Here is a 23,897-nt window from a genome sequence, read left to right on the forward strand (position 1 = left end):
CCTATTGCTGAGTTTAGTTTTGCTAAGGGACTAGCAAAGGTTAAGCTTGGGGGAATTATTAACGGTAGGTTAACAACCATTATAAACCATCAATTAAACATGGATAAGGGCATAAATGTAATCACCAATGAAGGTTTAGGGGTTGAAACTAATAAATTCCATGAGTTTTGGTGAAGCTATGTTTTCAGCAGGGTTTATCCAGAAACCCACCAAGGAGGGACCTAATCGTCGAAAGAAATAACAGGAATTCCGCCGTGGTACCTACGTGGGAAGACTCTAGAAGGGTTTAGAAGGCAAATCACCAAAGCAGGGCTCGACCCACTGCCATGTGGAGCCGGCCAGCCTATAGGTGGGGCTGCCCAGCCCCTGTGGGCCCCACCTGTAAGTCTGCTTCATATGTCGGTTCCCCACCGCCTTTGAGGATGCATCTAAGCCGTTGCTTAAGTCGGTTTGATCCAAGAGCTCACGTTGGACCCTCAGGGCTATATATACCAGCCCCTGCCCCCCTCCCTCAAGGGAGATCCTGAAACCCTAATTTATATTCTCCTCATGAGGATCAGAGCTAGCTATCATGAGAAGATTAGACCTCCATAGGATCTAGTCTTTAGAAATAGAGAGATGGAGAGTGAGGGAAGAGTTTGGAGGAGGTGCCGGCCTATCGGTGCTCTCTCTATGGCTTGTCCCTTGGCGAAAATCAACCTTGCGTCTAAGATTTCTTTGGTAATCCACTTCTGATTTAAGTAACATGTTGATATTGTTCTTCTAGTTTGTGAGTCTCTTTTGAGTGCTTTAATCTATTGGCCTTATGATAAAGTATTATTTACAATGTAGCATGGTGCTTAGACTCAGGTAACTAGTGGATGTACCCTACATTCCGGATCGGTGGTAGCTCACAATGGTGCATCTTATAGCCTCGTTGAATCCTCTATAGTCCACCTCCTATTTGTAGGACTAGTAATATTTAGTTATTATAGGAAACATACTATGTATGTGTTTCCCTTAGTATTATCCCTAGTCAAACAATAGAAGACATAGCTTATCGAGATTAGAACTAAGACCTTAGCAATCTCCTCTACACTCCTGACTTTCTTAAGTCTTGTTGCTACTCCAAGTTAAGTTGGACCGTAGTTAACCTCACATGTTTCCCTGTGGATACTATACTTGGAATACCTCCGAGTGAAAGCTACAGCGGTATCTGTGCGCTTGCAAAATTATCTATGTATGTTAAATATACCAACACCCACCTCAGCGTTGCCTATAATGCGAGCTGCCTTCGCACTCGCTCTCCACCATGGCCATGGCCTACCCCGGCATTGCCTCAACGCTGCCCCTACGCCCCCACTCTCCACCATGGACGTGGCTAGCCTTGACCTTATCTTCGCTAGGACCGCCTTAACCTCGCTTCCAATACCAGCTGCCTCCACCAGGGGCATGGCCCTCCTTGACCTTGCCTCCATTGTGGCCATGGCCATGGCCACCCTCTATGGCCTTCCTCGCCCTCACCTACACCACGACCATCCTTGGTCTCCGATCCCATCTTGGTAAGTGAAGAGAAGGGGAAGACTCCCATATGTGAGGTAGAGAAGAAAGGAAGCTAATAGGGTGGGACTATGGGAGAGAGAGAATAGTAATTTAAGGGGACACTAGTCTATTTAAATATCTAAATAGAGGAATTTGTTGCGGATCCAAACTAAATTTGTTGAGGATCCAAACTAGTAAGGGTTAATAACTAGGTGGCGATGAAGTTCTCAACCCCTTCCCTGTAGTGCGCATGCCTGCCTACATGATCTCCTAACCACCGATGTCGTTGCTCTCCCTCACAACACCACCTTGGTCCTGCTCCTCTCTCCTAACCAGCGACCTTGCCAGTGGACAGATAAGTGGGGACCTGATCTCTTCTCCTTCATAATTTTAGGTTAGGTCTTCTGATCCTTGGTTTGGTTGCTAGTATCATCAATGATGTGGTGGTGATGATGGTACTTTAGAATAAGAACTCTCTGACCTCTTCCTATCTTTGATGACGTTTGATCTGGCATCGCCGAATGGCTAGTGAGAGTTTTGTCTATAAGATCTGTTGATCTTTTTCTGTTGATCATTTTTTAGATCTTGGCATTTGGTGTACTTATCAAAGTAGTTGTTTGGATTTCGATGTGGCGATCTGGATCTCTTCTTTTGGTCTATTATACGTCAAGGTACAGCATCCGAACACTCTGTTCTGATGGTGAATGATTGTATGCCTCCTCGAGTCGATGCTCTATCAATGGGTATACTCGATGTTGTTGTCAATGGTGAGTGGCTTTTGCTGCTCAAAGCCTTGTTTGAAGAGGGTGTGTTTGCAAGTATCTTTTTTTTGTTGTTTTTCTAAGTGCGATCTTTAAGATCAGATAGGCTCTTGTACTAGCTTTTATTTTTCTCGAGATATATCAGATGTGAGACACTCTTTTGAGTGTCATTATAAGAAAAACAACTAGATATTCAACTAAAAATATTAGGTCTAGTCTACCAAACTGGTCCCAGTTCAAGAATATTACACTTTCGCTGAATTCAATAAAGTTCTCTCTTCTTCCAAAAAAAAGTAGACTGTAGTATTTAGCCTGAATGCTTCTTTACTCATGGTTGGTATGTGCAGGTAGGCCTTGCAATGAATGAGATGTCTACATAGACGTCTCCCTCACAACGCTCCGCTGGATCGTGCTCAAGGGCAGCAGGAGACCATGAGCGCCATGAGAACATCCAATGGGTCAGCCGGCTGAAAACATGGTTGAAAGTTGATCCTGTTGTCATGAGGAGCATCCAAGAACGGGTCAGGCATTCCAAACAGGGTCTCAATAGACGATAGGTTGTCTTTTTTCAAGTAGTATGAAATAAAGATGCGTGAAGAGAGTTTACACATTTGCTTTAGAAATCATAAGTACATATACTACAAAGAATGCAATTCTAGGTGCATTCGTTGTTAACACGTCTAAAGTTTGACAAATATCTATACTATAAAGAAGTGAACAAATTGGAAATTACCTATCACCATAAAAACAACATACCCACCTAAGATCTCCTCCCTTAGATGTAGATCTAACGCATCATGTCGATCGTGCATTCTTAGTTAATGTGTCTAAAGTTTGACAAATATATAGGAAAAAATATTAATGTTTATGAAACTAAAAAGATATAGTATGAAAAAATATATCTCACAACGAATCTAATAATACTTATTAGATATTACAAATATTAATATTTTTTATTTATAGTTAGTGAAACTTAAGATACCTTAATGTATATCTTCCTACGCCAATGCCTCTCATGTCTCAAACACCACATGTAAATACCGCACATACAATTCTGCATCATTGATAAATGTGACACCTAACACTATGGAGCAACAAAACATAGTAGAAATTTCACAAGAAAACAGTTCAATTTGCATAGAAATATTTGAGTCCTTGCATTCCAAACATGTTTCAAGTTACAATACTCATCTCAAATGTGCAAGAGCATTTCCAACAATGGACCAAAAAAAGAGCAATAAAAAATTGAAGGTTGTGGGGAATTTGCCCTACAATATGCTTGCATGCTGGATGCATGGCGACCCCATGCCATTTAAACGAGGATGCAAGTGTTTGGTGAGAGCTGCATCAGTTCTTAAGTTCTTGTGGTGCGAGAAGCCCAGAAGCGGAGCTGTTCAGGTAGCTGGCCTCTTTGAGACAACAATTAAGCAGCATCAATGTATGTGTCCATTCTAGACCTGTTTTGGAATCGGACAACATTGCACATTGTCTATGGATATCATATGTTTGGTTTCTCCTCTTAAAGTTTAGTCCCTGTTACATTGGATGTTTGACACTAATTTGCAGTATTAAACATAGACTATACAAAACTAATTGCACAGATTGAGACTAATTTACGAGACGAATCTATTAAGCCTAATTAATCCATAATTTAATAATGTGGTGCTACAGTACACCTACGCTAATAATAGATTAATTAGACTTAATAGATTCATCTCACTAATTAGTCTACTCCTATGTAATTAGTTTTATAATCAGCTCATGTTTAGCCCTCCTAGTTAGCATCCGAACGTCCGACGATGTGACATGGACTAAACTTTAGCCCCTAAATCCAAACAAATGTAGCATAAAATCATTGTGCTAATTTTAGGCTGTGTTTGTTTTATCGGGTAAAAGTTTAGCCCGGTCACATCGAATCTTTGAAATCAATTAGGAGTATTAAACATAGGATAATTACAAAACTAATTACACAGATTAAGGCTAATTTGCGAGACAAATCTATTAAGTCTAATTAGTCCATAATTTGACAATGTGATGCTACAGTAAACATTTGCTAATTATGGATTAATTAGGCTTAATAGATTCATCTCGCTAATTAGTCTACTCATGTGCAATTAGTTTTATAATTAGCTCATGTTTAGTCCTCCTAGTTAGTATCCGAATGTCTGATTGACATGGCTAAACTTTAGCCCTTGGATCCGGACACAGCCTTGCAGATAGAGATCGATCCTGACAGTGCCATACTCCCAAGATTTCCAACTACCGGATATGCTGGCTACCGAATCCATACTGAAGAAGACCCAAAGGTTCACGGCTCGTCTATTCAAGGAAGGATATCGCAAGATCTCACGAAGACTCCAATCATGCCACGACTATGTAACTTGTAGGGCAAGTATGCCTCAGATATAAAATGCTAGCTATCTGCCCTATTGTTATCATCGAAACTCTCATAAGCATAGCCATCTTGTAATCGTCATCTCGCTATTCGACGAGATCATAATACAAACAAGTAACAACTGGACGTATGGCTTTTGCTCGCTTCCCCGAAGCCCGAACCAGTATAAATCTTGTGTCCCGACTGTGGTTGCTCATAGCATCAAGTGAGTTCCTCTAAGAACCAAATATCTGCTAGTAAAAAACACCGACAGAGGCACGCTAGGTAGGGGGATTTCGCACAAAGAGTGATCATGCCGATCATCAGCGGAGTTTGGTATGCCGATCCGATGCGCTCCGACGTCGAGGCATTGCCTACTTCAGCCAAGTCTAAGATCATGGGAGATTTTCACTCAGGGCCTCAGATCTATTCACCTTCTCGCAACATGCCACCAACTATTCACTTTGGAAGTTTGGTATTCGAAAATGATGGGGATTTCAATCTCAAGTGGATAAGGATCGAGGACCCTGATCTGAGTCGTGCTGGACGAGAGGTTTTCTCCTCTTGGGCACACCCAACCGAGGAGGAGATGAATGACAAGGATGCCCAACTCAATCTAGACTTCAAAGACTCAAGATGAGATCGATCCCTTTGAAAGTTATCGAATCTATATGGCTAGTCATGATCAGACTCTAGCAGATGAGGCCCGGTCATCGGCCACCCGATTACCTCTACGTCTTAGCAATGCACTGATGCTCAACATAGCTACACCATGAGCGCCGACCCAATCAACCCTTGGCTGCGAGGAATCTAAGTTTTGACTTCCGAGCAGCTCAAGAAGACAATATTCAGCTCAAAACACTCCTAGGCACTATGGGGGCTCTGGCAGAAGAAGGTACACCTTTGGCAAAAATCATCGAACAAGCGCAAAATCTGGCTAACCAGGCAAAGCAGCGTATGGATGCCAAAGTAGCCAAATCCCGATCTCAATCTAGAGGTCGTAATCCTCCCTCAGAGGGATCTAACCGATCGGTGGGGAACCGCTATCAACCAAGGTGAGGCCGAGATCTATGGCCCAAACTTGACAAACATCGCCAAAATCACGATGCTCGGGAAACCATCAACGTCAACAAGGCCCAGAAGAAGAATTACTCAGTGACTACCTATTCAGCCTTCGCGCATAGATTGCGCCAAGTGATATGGCCTGGCAAGTTCTGTCTGAGACCTATTGAGAAGTATGATGGGACTACCAACCCTAAAGAGTGGATTTGGATCTATGATATGGTGATCGAGGCAGCATCGGGTGATGACTACGTAAAAGCTAATTACCTGCCGACTGTCCTTCAAGGATTTGCTCGAACTTGGTTGTTGAATTTTCCTGAGTGCACGGTCCAATCTTGGAACCATCTGTGCCAGCTATTTGAAGCCAACTTTCACACAACATATAGTCATCCCAGGAACGAGGACGATTTGTTCGCATGCATTCAGAAGCCCAATCCACATCTTCAGGACTTCATCCGTAGGTTTAGCGAGATCCGTAACACAATCCCCGACATGAGTGAAGATCGGGTGATCATGGCCTTCAAGCAGGGGTGCAAGGATGAATGAACTACGAAGAAGCTTGCTACCAAAAAACCCAAAGGCTATTGCTGAACTCTAAAAGATCCTCGATGCAACGATAAAGGCAGCTGATGCAGAGGACAAGAAGATGATGTGAGCTCTGTCTTGGATCATAGTGGTTGTCGTATGCTTGTGTTAGTATCCACGTCCGAGGGCTGATGACGGCACCTACAACACTGTGGGACAAAAGTCAGCGCCTACAACACTATTCGGGCTCTGTCAGGTCGGAAAGGACCTAAAGCGCTCGTCCCATCGTATCCTGATAGTACCTTCCTATAGGCATGAAGGGCATGGCCCTCAGTACTGCAGTTGACTCGAATGTCCTATCGTACCCTATGCTCATCTTTATGAAGGAGCATGGTGCAGTCGTTAGGCGAGGCGGAGCCTGCCCTCAGACATCGGGCGAGGCGGGGCCTGCCCTCAGCCATCGGGTGAGGCGGAGCCTACACTCAAACATCGGGCGAGGCGGAGCTAGCCCTCAGCTGTCGGGCAAGGCGAAGTGTGCCCTCAGACATCGAGCGAGGCAGAGCCTACCCTTGGACATCGGGTGAGGCGGAGCTAGCCCTCAGCCATCGGGCGAGGCAGTGTCTTAGCCCTTAGGGGTCGGGCGAGGCGGAACCAATCTTCTGTTGTTCGGGTAAGAAGTGTAGTAGCATTCTTGTCTGACCGAAAGCGTCAATGTTCGATGGTTATTAATTCCACCTCATTGGGTGCCACAGTATTAGGTCCCCGATAGTAGCCCCCAAGCCCGTGGGTGATTCAGATAGAATCGCCTAGGGGGTATTTTGACTTGCCAGAGGGTGCGCCCGAGCGCACCCGACGGGTGTAGCCCTCGAGCCCCTGGGTGATTCAGATACAATCGCCCGGGGGGTATTTTGATTTGCCAGAGGGTGCACGCGAGCGCACCCATCGGGTGTAGCCCCCGAGCCCCTAGGTGATTCGAATAGAATCGCCCTAGGGGTAATTTTGGACCCTTTGCGGGTATGGCTATGAGATTTGGTTTTTGTCATCTGGACAGTTTAAAGGAAACCCTGGTATCCCATTCGCGGGGATTCGTCTAGGGTTAGCCCGGTTGGGACTTGATTGCGCATCGAGGTGGAGTTGCAACACCTTACTCCCAATGGGATCCAGCGCATTGCGTCGTTCGTCGCCCTGTGTGAGGTGTTCCTGGGGATTAGTCCCCACTTTGACTTGTGGCGGTATCTCTTCGTCGTCAACCTGTCGAAGAGGCGGGTTGGGAAGCAAGAGTTGAGCATGCCGATGGGATGTGCCAGCATTCATCTCTGCAACAACCGGGTGAACAAATACCCATTGATGCATCTGTTGACCTCCAACAAGGGGTGGCATTCGCATTAGTTTTACATCAAGGATGACATTGCCGCCCCCTTGCCAGTGTTCTCTGGGCGCATCATCGAAGAGGTCCCGGGGCCATGGAAGTGGGGTGTCCCGGACAAAGATAAGAAGAGGATCAAGGACCATCTCGTCGCCCTCCAAATTCTGAAGGAGAGGGGCATGATGGGATTAGGGATCATCGGCGCCTACCATACGCGGAGGGTGGCTCCACTGATGAGCCTCGTGCTTCCCCTGTACCTGATGGCGCCCGGGGCGTCGCTTGAAGGGACGGCGCTTGTCGATGAAGCGCTCCCCCACCAAAGTGGCGCAACGCATCAAGGAGGTGATGGGGCCTTCGAAGGACAACACTGGCGTTGTCCTTAATTTCATGTATCCAGTGCCGGGGCATCCCCCAATGCGGCCGGAACCGAGGTTCATTGACTTCATAAGTTCTCTTTTCCCGTGCCTCCTTTTCACTTGAATTTCTGACCCCTTGATGTTGACCTCGGGATAGCAGGACCAGCCGAAGAGACTCGTCTTTGGGGATAGCCCAGCCCCGCTACCGAAGGACCGGATCCTAGCGATAGCGAATCGCACCACGGTCGAGTGGGATAGAAAGACGAGGGAGCTCAAGAGGAAGAAGATGCTATGGAAGCAGCAAGCACGGGAGCGAGGGAAAGAGACAGGCAGTGACGATGATGACGACGATGAGGAGGAGTTTGACGAGGTAGTATCCGATGTGGAGTGGGATGTCCTAGAGAGCGAGGACATGCTAAGAGGTACCCACTTGTCCACGCAGGGACCCTTCCCGTTCCAAGCAGAGGGAAGTGAGTCCGTGAGGCCGGCGGAGGTGGGCCAAACCATTGGCCCGTCCTCGGCACTGGTGGGAGCGGGCGGATCTACCGCCACACTTGGGGTGCTGGTGGAGGACCGGTGCATGGGGGGAGGTGGATTTGCTGCCACGCCCGAGGTGCCAACAGAGAGGGGTGGCTCCACCGCCGCGCCCTCAGAGGTGAGGGAGACGAGCCCCCTACCCGGGAGCAGGGGGTAGGCTCGAAATAGTCCCGCCCAGATGAGTTGGAGCAAGAATTTGGGGGTTCATCCCCAAAACGTTCCTACCGCCCAACCGCGCCAGTGTAAGTCACTAATTCCTCTATTTTTCCTATTTCTCTATTTTCTGTTTTTCAGTGTGACCTATGCCTTTTAACTCTTGCAGAGTCTTACGACGGGGCCGTTCTTTGGCGCTGGCGCCGATGAAGAGTGTTCCTCTTTAGGAGGAATAGGTGCCGTCACCTGACGTTGCTCCTATTTCGGGCAGGAGCGGAGCCGATGTTACGGCCTCGTCGGCCAGTCAGGCACCGCCTACGGTGGCGCCCGTACCCTCAGCGGGTCAAGCAGGCGCCGAGGCTGAAGAAGCACCCTTGGGGGTCACCAAGTAGACGACAGCGGAGGTGACTCCGTCGCCTATGTTGGAGTGGACGGAGCTGCCGCCCATGCTTGTGGCACCTTCTATGGGGGGCGTGGCACTACAAGTCGAGGCCCTAGTGTCACGAGCGGAGGTGGCCACGACCGCACCATGCCAGGAGTAGCCGGACGCAGCCATGGTGGTGTCCGAGGGGGCGACGCAATCCGTGCCTCCAGCGGCCCAGGCGACGGAGCCTGAGGCAGGTCGGATGGAGGGGGACATGGCCGGAGTGTCCTTGGGCGTCGTGGCGGTGGTGGAGAGGACCAGTGGGAGGTTGCCCTTGGCCTTGATGTCGGGGGGCAGGCGCTTGCCAGCGTGGGGCGAGCTGCCGCTCCAGTGGATGGATCCCCGAGATCCAACTTCGACTCTTTTCTCGCTCGATGATGCTACCGAGAGCATAGAGCGGGGGAGTCTTAACGAAGGGATCTCAGTGATGATGGATGTCTTGTACCAGGCCAGGGGCATCCTATGTGACGTCATTGTTCCCAATGGTTGGGTATCCGCTTGATCTTCTCGCTTTCTTCTTTCTTCATGTATTTTTGTATTTTTGACACTAGTCTTCTTTTCAGTCCCTCATTGCTCATAGCTGAGAGAAGTCCCGGTTCCTTCATGAGTAGAAGGTGGAATGGGACCACCTCACCGAGGAGGCCTGGCTGCGCGGAGATGTGAATGCCCAGCTTGCTGCCACCCAACAGCGGGAAGACGAGGCGCATTGGGACACAGAGGAGATCCATGGGATGTTCTAGGATCTATCGGCGAGGGTGCAGTAGGACAAGGAGGTGGCCACTAGGGTCTAAAAGGAGTGGGACGAGCTGCTCTAGAAGGACACCAAGGCTAGCCAGTGGGCCATCGAGCTCCTGGAAGAACTAGAGAGGGAGCTCGACCTCAAGCTAGAAGCCGAGGAAAGGTCCATGGCCCTACAGCAGAGGGCGAATCAGGATGCTGAGGTGATCGCCCGGCTATGCAGGGAGCGAGATGAACTATGCTAGACCGCAGAAAGACTCCGCTCAGAGCATGACACGGTCTGCGAGGAGCGTGACCAGGCCGTCCGAGAGCGCGACGAGGCGCGTCAGGTGGTCAGCTCCCTCTGGACGGATCTTGGAACCATGGTGACCCAAAGGTTGGAGGCCGAGAGCATCTCTGCTGGGCTTGGCACGAAGCTTGTCGAGGTGTAGGGGATTCTTCAGGCCAAGAGTGACGAGCATGACCTTCTGCGCGCCACCGTCAGGGTGGTGTTCGATGACCTAGGTGTGGTGTGGCCGGAGGAAACCGGCTCACTCACGGCCCGTGCCGTAGATATCATGGCACGGGTGCGCCAGCTTGAGGAGGACACCTTTCACGCTAGTATCACCCAAGCCTTCACTATTGCCCGCTCTCATTATGATCAGGAAATCAACTTGGAGGAAATGAGCCTTGGCTTCGCGCCTGGCTATGAAAACTTCGAGCTTGATGAGATTGAGAAGGTGTTGACTCCTATTGCGCGGAACCTGGCTAACAGGCTGAAAGACATAGTTCTCCCTCTAAGGGAGTAGTTAGTTGAATAAGTTTGATGAACATTTATCTGTAATAGGTGGACAAGTGTTGGTACTTTTGTGTCCAAAAATAGATTTGTGATTTCGTTTTGCAATTTAGTTTTGTTCGTTTGAGCTTACTTTCTTCCCTTTTGCATTCAAGAAAAAAGGTTTGTGCGGTCCGATCTTTCTATTCGTTAAGACTATAGGGCCCGAGGTGTATAGGGGAGAAATTTTGGTTATGCTGGTGATCAAAGTTACCATAGCCGTCGGGGCGTGGGCTTTTTGTAGTCTTACCAGGTGTGCTTGTTTATCCATTCCCACAAACCTTGATGCTAACCTTAACGTGTGGAAGAGGTCTGACACAACGACTGTTTCAAAAAAGGAGGTATTCATACCTTTATTAGCCCCTGAATGAGATCCGACCCCTTGCGGTTGCTGGGGCCAGATGTTACTAGAGACCGAAGCAAGGGTAGCGAACTTACTCTTGTATTCGCACGTACCCCTTACTTAGGATTTTGGCGATCATTCCATGACTGTGCGTTTGGTCTTATTGCTGGCACGGCCTTCCCCGAGCCCCCGTGCATGGTGGGGGTTCAATGAAAGGTCGGCTTGTTTTGTGACTATCGCCCCATCCACGGTTTCCACAACTGGATTGGTTAAGGCGACGTCACTTGCCTCGATGGCTCGAGTGACGTGCCTGATGAGCTCGCTAATGGGGATGTTATGATGGAATCCCATCCTGTTGCTTTGCGATAGTGTTGGCAAAGCCCTCGGGTGGCGTTTCCATTGCTCCTTGACCTGCCTTCCAATAGATCCCCCCCTCAATGGGGATTCTATGGGCTTGGCTAAAGGCTGGATTGAACTAGAAGGTTGAGATGACCCTATCCACCTCAATGTGGGTTGGGCAAAGGCCGCTAAGGCTCATCTGTGTTTTCTCCCCTGGCTCTTATTTGACTCGAGGTGGCCTTGGACCCTTCGCAGGCCAACATTCGTACCTTAGTCCCTCGATCTCGGATCGAGCGGCTCAAGCCCCTAAGCCCCTTGGGGTCTGATAGGGGTCGGCCGTGTTTCATGCGTCACCCCGTCCTGGGTTTCCGCAATCGGAGGGGCTGACCTGACGATACTTGCCTTGATGGCTCGAGTGTCACGCCCGATGAGCTCGCTAATGGGTATGTTCGTGTGGAATCTGGGTCCATCATTCGCTGACGGGGTCAGCAGAGCCCTCATGTGGCATTCCACTACTTCTTAACCTGCCTCTCGGCAGATGCCCGAGCCATTCGATAGGCTCAAGAGGCCCATTGGCCTCTCCTCGATAGAGATTCTGTGGGTTTGGCTCGAGGTTAGAATCGAACGAGAAAGATTAGGATGTCCCTGTCCGCTTCTAAGCGGGGTTGGGCGAGGCCGCTGGGGCTCATCTCGGTTTTTCTCCCCTGTCTCTGTTTGACGTGAGGCGGCCTCGAGCCCTTCGTGGGCCGGCCTTCGAACCTCGGTCAGTTGCCGCTCATATTGAATGAGGCAGGTGCCGCTTTGTGGCGCGACACGAAGCGTTGAGATGCAGCGATTGCATATGCAACGTTTGGATGTATGGGATCAATGTACGATTTAACTAAAATGAAAGTGGGGGTCGGTAATGTTACCTCGGTGGCATGAGGGACGAGAAGCTCTTACCGGACATGTCCGTGCGGGGTTTGGGTCCGGCATTTGCGACGGGGCCGGCGTGACCTGCACGAGCATCGCAATTTTTTGTTTCTATCTCTCGGCGGTGATTCGAGCCGTTCGATCGTTTTTAGGCAACCTGACAGCTTCTCCTTGAAAGAGATTCTATAGGAGGACCCCTCTGAACCCTTCTTGAGAAGGTGGATGCTAAAGATTGGGGCACGAGGAACTGTGAATTCGATTATGCTGGTGAACAAAAACACCATAGCCGCCGGGGCGTAGGGTCTAGCGGTTCGTGCAGTTTTACTCAAAGTCTTACACCCATACCCCTTATCTCTAGTTTTTTTTATTGTAAGGAGGGGTCAGGCGATGAGGATGTCTAAACAAGTAGACACACTCGACAGCCCCCGAGCGATGTCCGTGCCCCTACCGTTGCTGGGGTCAGAAGCTTGGTAATGAAATTAACACGCAAAGTAAGTAAATAGAGGTGCTTATCTTTTAGCGGTCGTTTGTTCATCATTTTACCTAGGCCATCCAATCAACCCAGGAGGCCTGTTGGGCCACCCTAGATGGGGGTTCCATCATCGGGTTGTTCCATGGTCCTGCCTGGAGAATCGGAGAGTTGCCTACATGCGGGTGTGCCCTAATTCTCTCGCCCGGCGCGCGGTACTGGTGGGCCATGCCCATGCAACGTCCTATTTGACCAGGCGATGTCTCATCAACCAGAGCGCATCCCGTCGGTCCAGGCGTGTCCCCTCAGATTCTCGTCAGCATCGATTTCCCATCTACATTGAATAGGGAAGGAAGAGAGTTTTTCGTCCCAACCTTTTGCCTTTCTGTAGCTGCTACGCCTCTTCCTTAAATAGGGAGGGGGAGGGGAGCTCTCTTCCCATTCCTTTGCCTATTCCTAAGCCGCTACCTCTCCTCCTTTCTCCTTCTCGCCGAGCGCATTCGTATGTCACGGCGATTCCTAAGTGAGAGAGGGTAATGCGAGGGAGAGGAGAACTCACAGATCTGTTCGTGAATCCAGAGTGCGATGTCGAGCTGGAGGTCATCCAACATAGATGAGATGGTGTTGGCCACCTTCATCGAGAAGGGGCCGCCTCCGTCGAAGGAGGAGGTGCACTAGAGGGTGCTGAGCATCATCGGTTTTGCCGTCGTTCGTGGTGGCCTTTCTTCAGTGGGAAATGCCCCCCGCCTAGATGCTGTTGTCAGGGTTGCGGCTGATCACGATGGCGTAGTCCTTGGATGCCCCAGTGTAGGTGTCATTGTCAGGGTTGCAGCTAATCATGATGGCATAGTCACTGGGTGCCCTGGCGAGGGCACCACAGTCGCCGATGTGGTGCTCGACGTTGCAGATGACGGCGCCCTCTAGGATCCCGCGGAGCGGTAGGACATCGCTGATGGAGAGCGTGGCGCAGCGACCGTAGTAGTGCTCATAGTAGAACTGGTCAGAAACTGTAATCGAATAAGTTGTGGGGGAGCCCCCGAGTGAACAGTCTTTTGCATTTATGAATACATTAGTCCTTTTCGTGATGAAATCACTTTGTAAGTGATGAATTTGTGCAAAAAATGAACAAGTTTTCAACTTTTGTTATGGCAAACAGCTTTTTAGCTCTTCTCCCTCTTTTTGTAGAAGAAGTTTGGTGCCTTCCGCCCCTTCCCATAGTTAAGGTCGCAAAAAAACTCAGAGTATGGGCAAATCAATTCTGATCATGCTGGTGAGCAAGGAGGCCATAGCCGCTGGGGCATGGGTTTCCCGCAGTTCTACCAGTTATACTCAGATTTTGTTCCTGAAATCCTAGCCCTTAGGACTTGCCATGAGAAAAGAGGGAAAACTCAGAGAATGTTTGCAAAGATAACACACATAGAGTGTTTGCAAGATAAACATACTTATATCAGCCCCCGAGTGAGGTCTGACCCCTCGCACTTTGCAGGGGTCGGGTGTCACTGAAGATTGGGGATTTTTGAAGACAAAAACTGATAAGAAAAAGTATGCGTTTATTTAAGGGTAAAAACGACGTTGCTGCTCAATGTTCCAGGTGTTGGTGAAGACCTCATCGTCGATGGTTTTCAATTTGTAGGCACCTGGCTAGAGCACTTCCGCGATAACGTATGGTCCCTCCTAGGGTGGGGAGAGCCTGTGATGGTCCTTATTGCTCTGCATGAGGTGGAGAACTAGGTCCCTGACATTGAAGGCTTGGTCCCACACTCATCGGTTGTGGTACCGACGTAGTGCCTGCTAGTACTTGGCCAAACGGAGGAGGGCGATGTTGCGAGCATCGTCTAGCTGGTCCATGTCATCTTCGTGGGATGCCTCGTCTCCCTTTTCGTCATATGCTCTAATTCTTGGCGCTCCATAGTCGAGGTCGGTTGGGAGAACGGCCTCGAAACCATAGACCATGAAGAAAGGTGTGTAGCCAGTGGCCCGGCTAGAAGTTGTCCTTAGGCTCTAGAGCACCGCCGGGAGCTCAGCGACCCAGTGTGCACCGAACTTGTTCAACCGGTTGAAGATCCTAGGCTTGAGGCCCTATAGGAGCATGCCGTTTGCATGCTCGACCAGCCCGTTCGTTCGGGCATGCGCGACGACGGCCCAATCGACTCGAATGTGTTGTTCATCACAGAATCGAAGGAATTTCTTACCGGTGAACTGTGTGCCATTGTTCGTGATGATGGGGTTCGGTGCCACAAAGCGATGGATGATGTCGAGGAAGAACAACATGGCTTGCTCGGATTTGATCACGGAGATTGGCCGAGCTTCAATCCATTTTGTGGACTTGTCTATGGTGACAAGCAAGTGGGTGTAGCCCCCGGGCACCTTTTTGAGAGGTCCAACCAGATCGAGCCCCCAGATCACGAAGGGCCACATGATGGGGATCATTTGGAGTGCCTGGGCCGAGAGGTGAGTTTGCCAAGCATAGTACTAGCACCCTTCGCAGGTGCGTACGATCTGCTCGACGTCAACTACTATAGTGGGTCAGTAGAAGCCCTATCAGACTACGTTCCCAATCAAGGTTCTAGGCATGGCGTTGTGACCATAGACCCCACCATGGATATCGCTCAGCAGAAGCTTCCCCTATTCGATGGGGATATAGAGCTATAGGATCAAAGTGTGGCCTCGTTTGTAGAGTTCGCCCTCTACAAGAATGAAGGACTTGGCGCGATGTGCGAGCCATCGAGCTTCCGTCTTGTCCGTCGATAGCGTGTCACAGAGGAGGTAGTTGAAGTAGAGTGTTCTCTAGTCGTCTAGAGGGTCGGGCTCTATCGCTAGATCCTCTTCAAGCTCCATGACCTCGAGGCTAGATGGACCGTCGTTGGCCCATTCTGACCCTTCGTAGCGTACCAAGGGCTTATGTTGGTTGCTGACGAAGACACCCGTTGGCACCGGCCCTCGACCGGACGCTGCTTTTGCAAGTGCATCGGCCGCCTCATTGAGGTGCCTTGGGATGTGATTGAGTTCGAGGCCATCGAATTTGTCCTCTAGTCATCAGACCTCTTGGTAGTACGTAGCCATCTTGGCGTCATGGTAGCTCGACTCCTTCATGACTTGGTTGACGACCAACTAGGAGTCGCCTCAGATGTCGAGGCATCGGATGCCCAACTCGATGGTGATTCGTAGGCCGTTGATGAGCGATTCATACTCAGCCACATTATTTGATGAGGGGAAATGGAGATGAACCATGTACCTCATGTGGACCACGAGGGGTGATACGAAGAACAGCCCCGTGCCAGCGCCCTTCTTCATCAGCGATCCATCGAAGTACATCATCCAGTACTCTTGATCGACGACCGCCGATGGTGTTTGGACCTCGGTCCATTCCGCGATGAAGTCAGCCAGCACCTGGGACTTGATCGCCATTCAGGAGGCATACATGATGCCTTGATCCATCAACTCAAGTGCCCACTTCACGGTTCTTCCTATGGCGTCCTAGCTCTGGACAACCTTGCCAAGGGGGAACGACGTCATGACCGTCATGGGGTGTGACTCAAAGTAGTGGCGTAGCTTCCTCTTGGTGATGAGGATGGTGTATAGGAGCTTTTGGATTTGGAAGTAGCGGGTCTTGGAGTCAGATAGTACCTCGCTGATGAAGTACATAGGGCGCTGCACCTTGAGGGTGTGCCCCTCTTCCTCCCGCTCCACTACTAGAGCGGCGCTGACCACTTGTGTGGTGGCCTCTATGTATAGCAGGAGGGATTCTCTGTTGCTTGGAGGAACTAGGATTGGGGGCATTGTTAGAAGTAGTTTGACCATGTCAAGTGCCTCCTGGGCCTCAGATGTCCACTCAAAGCAGTCGGCTTTCTTCAAGAGTCGATAAAGGGGGAGACCTCATTCGCCGAGGCACAAGATGAATGGGCTGAGGGCAGCAAGGCACTCTATGATTCGCTAAACCCCCTTTATGTTCTAAATCAGGCCCATCCTTGTGATGGCTGAGATCTTCTCCAGGTTGGCTTCGATGCCACGCTCGGAGATGGTGAAGCCGAGCAACATGCCCCTCGGGACCCTGAAAACACACTTCTTGGGATTGAGTTTGATGCCATTTGCTTGGAGTTTTGCAAAGGTTCTCTCAAGATCGGCAATGAGGTGGTCAGCCCATTTGGACTTAACTATGATGTCGTCGACGTAGGCCTCAACGGTCCGCCCGATGAGGTCCCCAAAGCATTTGAGCATATAGCACTGGTACGTGGCCCTAGTGTTCTTTAGACCGAACGACATTGAGATGTAGCAGAATGATCCAAAGGGGGTGATGAAAGATGTCGCGAGCTAGTCGGACTCTTTCATCACGATTTGATGGTAGTCGGAGTACGCATCAAGGAAGCAGAGGGTTTCGCACCCTAAGGTAGAGTCGATTATTTGGTCAATATGTGGCAAAGGGAATGGATCCTTTGGGCAAGCCTTGTTGAGGCCCATATAGTCAACACACATCCTCCATTTTCTGCTCTTCTTTCGTACAAGAATGGGATTATCTAACCACTCTAGGTGGTGTACTTCCTTGATGAATCCAGCCGCTGATAGTTTTGCTATCTCTTCGCCGATGGCCCTGCGCTTCTCCTCGTCGAAGCGACGTAGGCGTTGCTTCACCAGCTTGGAGCCTAGATGGATATTCAAGGTATGCTCGGTGACCTCCCTTGGAATGCCTGGCATATTCGAGGGTTTCCACTCAATGATGTCTTTGTTGCCGCGGAGGAAGTCAACGAGCGCACTTTGCTATTTAGAGGAAAGCGTGGTACCAATGCATATCATTTTACCCTCTAAGCTGCTAGGATCTATGAGGACCCCCTTAGAGCCCTCTACTGATTTGAATGGCCTGGTAGATTTCTTTGCGTCGGGCGCTTCTTCGGCGACCTCCTCCTTGAGGGTGGCGAGTTCCCTAGAGGCGACAATTGCCATGGCATGGCCACAGCACTCGACCTCGCACTCGTAGGCACGTAGGAAGGAGGTGCCGATGGTGATGACCCTGTGGAGGCCTGGGATCTTCAGCTTGAGGTATGTATAGTTGGGGACAGCCATGAACTTCGCATAGCATGGACGTACCAGGATGGCATGGAAGGTTCTAGGGAACCCAACCACCTCAAAGGTGAGGGTCTCAGTCCTATAATTGAACTAGTCCCCAAAGGTAATGGGCAAATCAATCTGCCTGAGTGGCATGGCTTGCTTTTCGGGCACGATGCCATGGAAAGGTGCTCGGGTTGGGCGGAGGCGTGTTTGGTCGACACCCATCTCATCGAGCATCTTGGCGTACATGATGTTGAGGCCGCTACCTCTGTCCATCAGTACTTTGGTGAGTCGCTTTGGGCTAACGATCGGGTCGACCACAACCAGATATCTCCCTGGGTGTGGGACGGTATCCGGATGGTCGGTCTGATCAAAGGTTATGGTGGATTCCGACCACTAGAGGAAGGGAGGTGTGGCCGGTTGGGCCATGTAGACTTCGTGGCGTGCAACCTTCTAACAGTGTTTAGAGTCGTAGGCCGCTGATCCACCAAAGATCATAAGGCAGCCATCCGGCGTCGGAAAGCCATCGTCCTTCTCCTTGGCATCGTCCGCAGTGAGGGTAGGTTCTGTAGCACCCGGTTTTAAAGACAAAACCAGATACACACTATATGTGAGCCCAGGAAGTCAAATCTCACATATAGCCACAAATAAGGGTAATATCAAGAGACAATACTTATTACATAACGTATTAGTAAAAGGAATATAACCTCAGAGTATAGACAGCGGAAAGTCAACTCCGATCTTTAGGCGAAGACTCCAAATCCACAGGGACGACTGACTAGTTGACCACAAGCCTAACTCCTCCAGACTAGCAAACTGGTACCCATCTGGGATTTTTACCCAAAGTATAGAAAAGTAAAGCTCTTCTCCTGATCTGACAAAGCTAATACTTAGGTTTTACTTCGACCTCTTAGACTCCGTCAAACACTTGGCTGAGGTCTCTTGATCCAAACTAACTTAAAAGCTTCTCTGGTAACTTTATCAACATTTTGCTGGTCTTGGATAAACTTCCTTCTAACCAAACCTCATTATTTAATACTCTGAGTTCTCTTTTACATCCTTGAGTACCACCACGCTTCCGCTGCGCAAACTCGAACGTATGATACTTCATCTTACAAATTCTTCAACTTGGCTACCCCCTTAAGAAAAGATAAGCTAGGGGACACCAAAGTATAGATAGCATCTTCTTCAGATGAGCTTACTAGTACCAAGATGTTCTGTCATCCCAATGATACTCTTGTACATGGGCAAAGACAAGAAATCTGAATTTCCTTGCGAGCAGAAAAATAGAAGTGTGGTAAGATAGTTGTAACTCTCATTCTGTTATTCCAATGAAGTTGTAGCTTATATTATTGGAAAGCTTATCAAATTCTCCACAACTTCCTTATAGAACACTTTTCTGAATTCTATGGTTCACTTGGTCGAAAATAGTGCACAAGAGAAACTATTCCCGGTTCCAAATAGCACAGATGCATCGCCTTGTGATTGAAGTCTACTGTTGTCTAGAATTTCCTCAGGATTTTTGATCATCCAAAATCAGAGATATGAACCGATAAAGACAAGCAACTCTAAAGATATTATAGGAAAAACAGAAGAAAACCATAACCTAACTATTTATTTCATTAAACCTTATACCTTAATCCTATGAACTAAATGAAATTGTGGGAACACCCAACAAGATCATTGCAATCATTACAAAGATTCAAAACAATCATAAGCATAATGACAATTCAACAAGCAATAGAGATGCACAACTCAATCATTAACTCGACTTGCGCTGCTATCGTTTTTATTACATAAGGGGCACAACTCCTATCCTTAACTAAGGATCTTGGACAGTCTAGCATAATTTCTTCATTCACCACTCTCACCAAATGCTTCTTTCAGGTTGGTTATCACTAACACTTTCTGGTAACAGTCCAGTAGTGATCTGACTCTGGCTACTTCCATGGTGTACTTGTTGATTTTTCTGTGGGCAAGATTTAACATAATGTCCTTCCTGTTGGCAATGATGACACCTTCTCTTAGCTGGATCTTTTGTGATGTCATACTTGATAGAATTGTTGCTTGGTGTTTTGTCAGCTTTCTGACTCTAAAGATTCATCTTGGTTTGACTGATCTACTTTCTAGCTTGCTTGGTCTTTCGAGGTTGAAACTCCTTGTAGGTGATAGTCCACCCATCTATGCATACATCATGTGAAGTAGTTTTAGCTTGAGAAGCTTCTAACTCTTTATAGTTTAGATTCATCTAACTAGGGATCAGAGCTAGATGTGATGAATCCAAGTGTTGATTGCTTCCCAATACTTGCTCTGTTGAGACCTACTTTCTCTTCTTATCCACATTAGCTTCACAACTCGAGTTCACATTAACTTCCCTCTTATTAGACTTGTCTTGAAAATAGGGAAAACCATAATGTTTACATCACTGACATGGATCTTGACTTCCAAGAGTCTTGCTATGAACACCCTCCTTGAACTTCATCTTCTTCCAAGCTTCTACCACTTGTCTCTTCACTGGCTCCTTTGGTATGTTGCTCTGATCTTGCAACAAACACTACCGAGAACTTCTAGGCTGATTCATTCCTTCTAGTATTTGCTTTTGCATAGCGAATAGCTTTTTCCTTATCAAATGCAATCAAAGGTGGCATAGCTTGGTCCTCCTATTCTCTGATGTTGGCAGTTATCTCGTTATGTTCCATCTAATAGACCAAGAGAGAAGATTTAGAATAGAGACAAGGTTTTCATAACAGAATAGAGGCGGAAGTGAGCATAACTTTTCACATATAACAAGGTTAGAGAGAAAGCAAGGACTAAGCAAAGATGAAAGAATGCTAAAACGTCCAGTTCTAACTAGGCTTGCGTCCTACAGTCAGCATTGCTCTGATCCACTTTGTAGCACCTGGTTTTAAAGACAAAACCAGATACACACTATATGTGAGCCCAGGAAGTCAAATCTCACATATAGCCACAAATAAGGGTAATATCAAGAGATAATACTTATTACATAACATATTAATAAAAGGAATATAACCTCAGAGTATAGACATCGGAAAGTCGACTCTGATCTTTAGGTGAAGACTTCAAATCCACAAGGACGACTGACTGGTTGACCACAAGCCTAACTCCTCCAGACTAGCAAACTGGTACCCATCCGGGATTTTTATCCAAAGTATAGAAAAGTAAAGCAAGCGTAAGTATATGTCGTACTTAACAATTATATCATGGGGTTCATGACGCTCAAAAGGCTGACACTAGTTTAACTGTGATTAGCCTTTGTTTAGCATAATTTTAGCAATTGGTTGGCAACAAGTTTATCCATAAGCCCATAAACACATGATCAAGTAAACATGAATAATATATAGCATAAACAATTAATCATTAGTACCATTATCCATTAGTGATCATCTCTATTCCATAAGGGTCCAAGGCCGCTTGTGACGTGAGCATGGCTGTTATAATAGTTTTACACTCTGCAGAGGTTGTACACTTTCACTGTGAGTCGTGATTTACCCTTTCGCCTGAGGTAGCTAATCTCTTGACCCACTTCCAAGGAAGGTCGGTAGGGTTCACTATGAAGCCTTTCAAAGGTTCATCTAACAAGTTAAGGCCGCTAGGCGTATGTGGCCCTTCTCCAGGAGTGGCACGCGTGGGCACGCAGCACGGTACACACATCCTAGCAGAAAAGGAAACATACCCTCTTGCACCATAAAGGTAACCACTAACAAGCTAGAAAAGGTCCTCATACTGAGCTAAAGCTAGAGCCATATAGCTCTCACAGCTGTACTGTAAGTCCTGGATGATCGCTTACAGATAAGTCCTTAGGGAGAGGAATCTGAAGCATTTAGAAAGTAGCTAAATACTTTAGCCCCCTGTTTTCATGTTGCTAAAAAGTCATGTTTTAATGTTTATTGCATATACCATTAGTCAAGTTACAAGATCATGGTTTTGATTAAGCACTAGCAAAAACTACCCAATGCAATATCCCAAAGGTATCAAGGTACAAGATATCAAATGTCTATGATATCCTTATTGGCAACAAGGTAGACACATGCAATATGAATTAACTGATTAAAGGTGAATAGGTAACAAGGATAGTCCCATGCTATACTTGCCTTACACACCGATCCTTCAGTAAGCTTTAATCTTCAACGTCCTTCTTCTTCTTCTGGATCACCACATATATCTCACCGGCTAGATGTATTCATAGAACATCACACAAACATCCATACACATACATGCATAGCATACAATTGCATCTATATCAGATCAGTACACCAATCATAGAAAAATAAGTAAAAGAGTTTGAAATATGATTTCTACGCATTGCTACGAACACACAGTCGCGAGAAGCACTCTAATCAGAGCTACGGTTGAAAAGTTACAACTACTGAGACATTTACTTTATACGTAGAAAAGAAAACTATAGGCTTCATTTATGTTAACCATATGAATTCATATATAAAAGATATTTTATAAATAATATATATTAGATTAAGTCAATTTTAGATTTGGATTATAAAACTAAAGTAAATAAATCATATTTTATTTATGAAATCCAGTTGCATAATCATTAATCAAGATATGATTTAAACTATGATTTTTCAGAAATAACAATATAGTAAACACTATTACTAACGTGTAGATCTCGTTGTTATGAATCAATGCACCTTGAACGGACTATTTCGGAGTTAAAATGAATAAGTTATGATTTAAACAAGTTTTACTATAGTTAAATAATAGATTAAATCTACCCATGAATTTCAAATATTGAAAACATGCCTAACAGTACTATAAACACGTAGAAAACGTAAATACGGTCCTAACGCAATTTAAACGGGTCAAATCGGACTTAGAACACAAAAGTTACGCATGAAATAAGGTGCAATGGCATTTCGGTAAATAACTCGAACTCATTTTTGAATTAAAACAATTAAAATATGAAATTACACGGCTGCTGGACTATGGGTACTATTTCTGGAAAACATAGGGACCTAAACGAATAAAAATATGGCTGTTTTGCATTTATTTTGAATTAAACCGGATTGTAGGTTGATTACTTCAAAATGCATGGGCTAAACTGCAAAATGGGCGCGGCTGACTGTGTGTTGACTGTGTGTTGCTGACTGGGCAGACACATGGCGGTGTGTGAGTGGCGCGGTGCACCACGTGTGCGTGGGCGCGCACTGACGCGGCACTGTGGACCAAATCCACGGCCCACGGTGGACCGGTTACACACCGAAACAGTGAGATCTAATCGTGGCCGTCCGTGCGAATCCAACGGCGCGAAGTGAACATGAGGTCCCCCGCCGCTGCTCTGCGCCTCCGGTGGGCCCGCCATGGCCGGCGGCGAGCCAAGCTCGGCGGCGGACGCCGGTACGGCGATTCCGGCCATCCCGATCGAAACCAAACACACTAAAGTGAACTACATGAGCTCGCAAACTCGCTAGGGTACCACAACGGGGACGGGGAGCATGTCGGGGCGACGTCCCATGGCGGCGCCATTGTTGGCGGCTCAGAAGCTCGTCGTTTTTGCATTCTAAGACGCTAAACGCGACAAGAAAGGGGACGAGTGGGTACAGGAGCTCACCACGATTCGTATCGAGGTGGTTGCGTCGTCCAGGAAGGCTTCAGAGTGACCGGCGATGGCAACGGTGGTTGGAGAGAGAAATACGGCGTGGGTGAGCGGAAATCTGATCGAATCGTGACCAAAACGCGAAATCAATGATACCTACGGTTTCGGGGGAACACGGCGGAGCTCACGAGCGCGTCGGCGTCGAGGATAGTGCTCGAGAATGGGGGATTCACTGGCGGTGGTGAGAATGAGCTCGAGCGGACGGGAAAGGGAAGAAGAAGACGCTCGGTACGGGTTTTATAGGCCAGGCAGCGCTGCGTAGATGGAAGGGGAGCGGGGCGTGGGCGGAATTGGCCGCTTGCCTTGTAGCAGCGATGGCGCGGTGGCTTGCCTTGCATGGCTGCGCCATCGGCGGGGCAGAGGAAGGAAAGAGCGTGCGGGGAAGAAAAGGAAAGGGAGGGAGGCGGTGCTGACGTGCGGGGCAAGCGACGCTAAGCTGGGCTGCGTGGGCACGCGCGCGGAGCGACACGGAGGGCGGGCGTAGAGCAGTGGGCCACCGAGCGGTGGGCCGATGCAGACCAGCATGCG

Source organism: Miscanthus floridulus, chromosome 8, assembly GCF_019320115.1.
Source record: "Miscanthus floridulus cultivar M001 chromosome 8, ASM1932011v1, whole genome shotgun sequence".
NCBI lineage: Eukaryota > Viridiplantae > Streptophyta > Magnoliopsida > Poales > Poaceae > Miscanthus > Miscanthus floridulus.